Source organism: Solanum pennellii, chromosome 7 (assembly GCF_001406875.1).
Source record: "Solanum pennellii chromosome 7, SPENNV200".
Classification (NCBI taxonomy): Eukaryota; Viridiplantae; Streptophyta; class Magnoliopsida; order Solanales; family Solanaceae; genus Solanum; species Solanum pennellii.
In genome coordinates this window covers 71,689,827-71,697,342 of record NC_028643.1, presented here as the reverse complement: position 1 = coordinate 71,697,342, position 7,516 = coordinate 71,689,827, and positions in this window count along the sequence as shown.

The window sequence follows — 7,516 nt, the reverse complement described above, 5'->3', positions numbered from 1 at the left end:
ATATATATATGTTGCATAGAATAGATCTTTTTTTTTATTTAATACCATTATATGTAATTAATTTAGACTTCAAAACGGCTTATATTTTTTTAAAAAATTTTAACACTATGTTTGGATCATTGTTATCTATTGTATTGTATTGTTATTATACCTATAATGTTTGTTTTGATTGTTACTTAAGATGTATTGTATTTTTATATTTAGTTGTTACGTAATAATGAAAACTACTTATTATGGAACAACCAATTTGGTGTTTTCATTGTTACTTAATTTCTTTTTTCAATTATATATTTACATAATATTTCAAAATACTATTTTACCCTTTAGCTTAATTATTTGAATCTAATCAAGCCTCTTACCCTAGAATAATTAGTATATTTTAATAAATTTATAAATTAATACGATCAAACCAAACAATTAAAATTTTATCAAACAACAACAAACAATACAGTCTAACCAAACATTGTATCAACCATAAAATATAACACAATAGAGTACTATACAAACAATGGGTAACAATGATCCAAATAAAGTGTAAAACATCTCTTTTTTTACTATGATTTTCAAAATTTGTGGGAAATTTTTTACCATATCCACGTTGTTTTTTCTTTTCCTTTAAAACTGAATTCATTTATTATTTAATAATATTATATGTAATTAATTTAGAGTCTTAAAATACTTATTATAAAAAAAAGTATCCAAAACTTCATTTTTCAGAATTTCTTCATTTTCTTATCGTTAGTTTTTTTTTCTTTTCGTTCAATCATAATCAAACAATTGAGAGAGAAGAATTACATACACACAATATACTATGATACATCCTCTAAATATGTTTTTATGATCTTTGTAAGTGTCATCGGATTTTTCTTTTCACATGTTTGGAGTCATATTTTGAAGAGTTAATTTAAGAAGATGTGGATGATGTAGTTATTTTCCAAAGATATGAGTTATGATGTTTAGATGTTTTATTTAGGGACAAGGTTAGTTATTATTTGAAATTCAAATTTTAAATTAATTATTTAAAATTTTATCCTGGCTAATTTAAGTTTTTTTCTTAAACGACGTGGCTTCTTTGTCTTTTTTTTTATGAGGATTCAAATTTCTATTATTAAATAAAAATAAGTCATGTTATCTTGATATAATTTAATAATATATATTTTTTAAAATGGAAAGATAGTTAAAAACATTTTCTACAAAAAGGTTGAGTTAATTACTTCTATGTTTTAAAAAACACTCTTACGTCTGATTTGTTTATCTTTTTTATTTTAGGATTTTAATTTAATTTAGTTTATTTCTTCTTCTTCTTCTTCTTCTTCTTCTTCTTCTTCTTATTATTATTATTATTATTATTATTATTATTATTATTATTATTATTATTATTATTATTATTATTATTATCTATTAAAAATATTTTTCACAAAAATGAGTTGGTTACTTTTATGTTTTAAAAAACACTGTTTTAAAAAACAGTTTACGTGTTTTCAATTTTTTCTTTTAGATTTGTAGTTTTAGTTTTTATTTTTGGATTTAGATTTCTTTAATTAATTACTATTATTATTTTATTATTATATTCTTTAAATTAGGAGAATGTGGAAAGATTATTTAAATTTAAAAATATTTTTCCACAAAAAAAAGGAACACATACATTATTTATAGAGTTTTTAAGGAAAAATAATAAATAGAGATTTACTGTTACACCGTATTTTCATGGACTAACTTTAAAAAAAATTTAAAATAATTTTAACTATTTAAAAAGTATGATTTTCGTGGCGCTGACACGTAAGCAATTTCACCTCTCCTAATCAAAATGAACATGTAAAAAAAAATCATACAAGTAATTAAAGAGTAAATGGCATACCATAATAAATAGGGAAAAGTGAAGATTTGATACGAATGAATGATCACTAAATCAAAAACTCACACAATAAATATACAAGTAATATTAATTTTCCATAAATATTCCCATAACTCTACTATAAATGAAGAGAAAGAAGTGTTAATAAGACACAATTTCATAACCTCACAATATTAAAAAGAAAAAAAATGAAAAAGTTCAGCGTTTCAAAATTTCTTTGTGCCATTCTTTTCATTGCATTCCTTCTCTCAGGTATTTTGCAATTCCTCACTTTTAATATAAGTGTCTCAATTTTATTTTATTTTTAAAAATAATTTGTCTTTATTTCTTCATTTTAATTTGGAATGTGTTCTTGAAACGAAGGTATATCATAAACAACTTCTTTATCTCTAACATGGTGAACAAATATGTTTACATTTTACTCTCTCCATACCTTACTTTATGAATTCATTGAATATGTTGTTGTTATTTTTAAAAATTAATACTCGGGTCCATATTTTTCTATATATAGTATTAAAACTTCACATGTGATCAAATTAAGTCACTTAAATTGAGACGAGACGTTAACAAAATTTTGTTGATGTGTTATAGGGATTGAGGCAAAAGAATGTAGCGAAGGTCTGCCATGGGTGACAATAGACTGCGAGGGAAGCGAGCCTGGGGTGCAATGTTGGAACGAATGTCAAAATCGACACGGTTTAAGTGTCAAAGCTCTCTGTTGGAGTGACCCATCTTTACCAACTCAATTTTGTCGATGTATCTGGTCTTGTTAATCCCGTTCCAGAGCATGCTTTACTCTAATAGGACGCGTAGAGTTTTTAAGGGAAGGCGAGCGCCAACTATTTATAAAACATCATAGTTGTCTAGTTTAATACTCAAAGGTCTATGCTTTGTTTAATTTTTCATTTATAAGCAACAATATATGTTGGGGTTTTGTTTTTGTTCAAGTAATATATATGGAGAAAATTGACTAGCAATTTGTTAGTATATGATGTTTATTTGTTTGTTTAATTTGTTTGTCTGATTTTAACTTGTTATGAAATTTTTGAAAGTTCAAATTTTTCTTAAATCTTATAAAGTTAAACTAAAAGACATGTCGTACATAACAAATTGATTTTTAATATCTGTGATCTATAAACATATCATATGAAAATTGAAATGAAAGAATTGTCGAGAAAAAGACCTTTTTTAAAATTGTGATGAAGTACTATCGCAATTTACATTCTCAATAACTCCAAAATTAGGGAGCAATCTCTATTGGAAAAATCACGTCGTATTATACAACATTTAGTGTGATCACATATTTTTGCTACATTCTCTGTTTTTGTTGATTTCAATATTAATATTATACAATATTAAATTTATTAAGGTGTTGATATTATTGTGTTTATAACCAGAAACAAAAATGTTAGCTTAATAATAACAAGAAAAATTATTTGAACTCACAATTTTTTGTGTGTTCTAAAGAAATTTAGCGCTTTCATAATTGCCAAGATAACGAATTTATTTCACTCAAGATAAAATTTAAAACTATTATGCAAACGTTGACAATTTAATTTATAAAACTTCAGCAAACACAAATAAACGAAGCAAATGAGACGATTCTACTATTTTTTTAATTTTATTTTGATAACAAATAGAGAACAATTTAGAGAGAGACTTTGAAGAGTTTCATAACAAATTGAGGAAAGAGTATAGAAAATTTGTGAAATGTTCTGCGATTTGCTATAACGAGAAAGATTGTGTACAATAAACACTTATTTTATTCATATTTATTTGTCCAGGTTTGATTGACATATCTTTTTAAGAAATAATAAATGAAATAATAATTTAAAAAATTCACCCTAAATTATTATAAATCATCTAAATATTGAAAAATGAATAGTACTAAATAATAAGGATAAAATAGGTATACAAATTCTTTTCCATAAATATTTCAAACATCAAAATATTGATAAATAAAAATCAATTCAGAATATTATAACTTAAAATAATTTTCCATAAATATTTCAAACATCAAAATAATGGTAAATAAAAATCAATTCAGAGTATTAGAACTAAAAATAATTTTCCATAATTATTTCAAATATCAAAATATTGACAAATAAAAACCAACTAGAGTATTAGATCTAAAAATAATTTTTCATAAATATTTCAAACATCAAAATATTGACAAATAAAAATCAAGTATTAGATCTAAAAATAATTTTCCATAAATATTTCAAACATTAAAATATTGACAAAGAAAAATCAATTCAGAGTATTAGAACAAAAAATAATTTTCCATAAACATTTCAAACAAAAAATATTGATAATTAAAAATCAATTCTGAGTATTAGAACTAAAAATAATTTTCTATAAATATTTCAAACATCAAAATATTGACAAATAAAAATCAATTCTGAGTATTAGAACTTAAAATAATTTTCCATAAATATTTCAAACATCAAAATATTGACAAATAAAAATCAATTCACAGTATTAGAACAAAAAATAATTTTCCATAAATATTTCAAACATCAAAATATTGACAAATAAAAATCAATTCACAGTATTAGAACTTAAAATATTTTTCCATAAATATTTCAAACATCAAAATATTGACAAATAAAAACCAATTCAGAGTATTAGAACTTAAAATAATTTTCCATAAATATTTCAAACATCAAGATATTGATAAGTAAAACAATTCAGAGTATTAGAACAAAAAATATTTTTCCATAAATATTTCAAACATCAAAATATTAACAAAAAAAATCAACTCCTAGTATTAAACTAAAAATAATTTTCCATAAACGTTACAAACATCAAAATATTGAGTGTAACCCCATAAATAGGCAATTATGGATAATTCATTAGGCTCCTTAATTCCCATTTGTCCATTTATGGGCAATTATGGTTAAATTCATTCACGGACAATTATGGTTATGGTTAAATTCATTCACGGACAATTATGGTTAATTTGGTCATTAATTTTAGTTTAAATTTGAATTTTTGAATATTAAAGTTTGTAATTTTTAAAATTTGGATTTTATTAATTAAACATAAAGATGAAAAAATCTTTAGCATTATGGAGTATAAACACTGGCTATATAAATGAAGCGAAAGAAGCTTAAACAGACACATTTTCACAATCTCAAATATTAAATCAATGGCAAAGCTTTGCATCACAAAATCTCTTTGTGGTATCGTGTTCCTTCTCTCAGGTATTTAATTTTTCATCAATATTTGATCGTGGAATATCATTGAGAAATAGGTAATTATAATTGATCGACTAGATTAATATGAGCTTAAGTTTTAAAGTTAAATTAAATTTTTTTTTCTACGATGACATAGTTTATGTGATCGAGGGCAAAGAATGTAACGAAGGGCTGCCGTGGGTGACAACGCATTGCCGAGGAGAGGTGGCGCAGGGCAACTGTTGGGTAGCGTGTCAACAAAGGCACGGTATGGATGTCAAAGCCAGCTGTAGAGACATTATTGGTATACCCACTCAGATTTGTTGGTGTACTTGGCCCTGTTAAAATTAATGATTAAGATTTAATATATAGAAATTTGATATCGATTGCATAGGAGTGTGAGTTTTATTTAGATGTGTAATTGTACGTTTCTTGAATTTTATTTGAAATAATGATTTGAGACTTGATGATTGTTTGAATTTGGGGATAGAAACATTATTATTATTTATTTATCAGTTCTCCTTACATCAAGGATATTATCAAAAAAAAAATTAAACATACCTAACTACTTAATCTTATAAATTCATTAATTTATTTTTAGTTTATTGATTATTTGTAGTATTTCTATTTGATAATTTCGTCTTGATCGATTCAAAATTCACATATCCTTTACCCACTCAATTTTGCCGGTGTGGTTGTCCTTGTTAATCCCTAAAATACTAGAGTACTACTACAATAGTTTTATGTTATATGTGCTACTAGGGGTGTATCAAATTGAATTGAAAAATTGAAATAAATCATAGATCAACTTAAATAAAAAAAATAATTAATAATTTGATTTGACTTGATTTAGTATTGGAAAAACAGAACTTACTATATCTAAATTGATTTGATTTTAACTAAAAAGGTCAATTTGAAACTAAATCAACCCAACATTATATACATAGTTTTTTTGCGAGGTTATAGATTGATTCCAATATTGGTTCTTGATCCCAGGGTCAGGGAAACAACAACCGAGACCCCTAGTAAGATACTTTTGGACGTGACCGGATTACAAAAATACGTTTATCCAGAGTCACTCCTATCTCCGCATGTAAAAGTGGATTAATTCAAGTTGTTCTTAGCTATATGTATATCAGCAAAATGCCAATGCACAATGACTAGAAAGTGGTTTCTGGCCTTTTTGTTCCTTCAGGACTCACTCACAATTTTTCTGGTTGAAAATGAGGGGTGTTTTCTATTCAAACAACTCTCTCTCGTCCAATCTTGTGTGAGAGTTTGTGATATGCAAATAGAACAAATATTACGAGAAAGTAATGAAGTATTATGGTGCATATTCATGTAAAAAGAAATTCAGAAAAGGAAATAGAAAATGGTGAATAATTTTTGTTTTTTCATTATAAAATTATCTCTTTATAATAAGTATACTCAGATATTATGTAATACTGTAATATTTTATAAGAAATATATGAGATATAAAATTAAAATATTAACGTATTTATAGTAATAACAATCATCATTAGTGCCAAACACTTGGAATATTCATACGGATATCTAAAATAAGAATGAAATAATTTAAATATTATCTGCGCAATAAGCTAATTTTCAGTACATAATAGAAGAAAGAAAAAGGAAAATTAAACACTATCTTTTATAGACAAGAATTTAATTATGTGAAAGAAATCTATACGCAATAATTACAATTTCTATTACGCTCATAAACGAAATATTATATAAAAACAAAAACGAATATCTCATCGATCAAACTAAATTTAGTCAATGAAAATAAAATATAAAAGTAAAAAACTTAGAAAAGAATAGAAAGGTCTTGACAGACGTCCACAAAAAAATTTGGCATTTTTGACGTCGGAATCCTGATCACCCAAAAAATGCTATAGCACACGAAAATAGTCAAAATCAGGGGTATACTCGCTTCGGGGCTCGTTTGACCTTCAAAATGGGTCGGACGGGCCGTGAGGGCCGACCGGATGCATAGACAAGGTCTTGACAGACATCCACAAAAAAAATTGGCATTTTTGACTTCGGAATCCGGATCACCCAAAAAATGGTTTGCTATAGCACACGAAAATCGTCGAAATGAGGGGTATGCTCGCTTCGGGCTCGTTTGACCTTAAAAATGGGTCGGACGGGCCGTGAGGGCCGACCGGATGCATAGACAAGGTCTTGACAGACATCCACAAAAAAAATTGGCATTTTTGACTTCGGAATCCGGATCACCCAAAAAATGGTTTGCTATAGCACACGAAAATAGTCGAAATCAGGGCTATGCTCGCTTCGGGGCTCGTTTGACCTTTAAAATGGGTCGGACGGGCCGTGATGGCAAACCGGACGCATAGATAAGGTATTGACGGGCGTCCACAAAAAAATTTAGCATTTTTGACGTCGGAATCCGGATCATCCAAAAAATGGTTTGCTATAGCACACGAAAATAGTCGAAATAAGGGGTATGCTCGCTACGAGG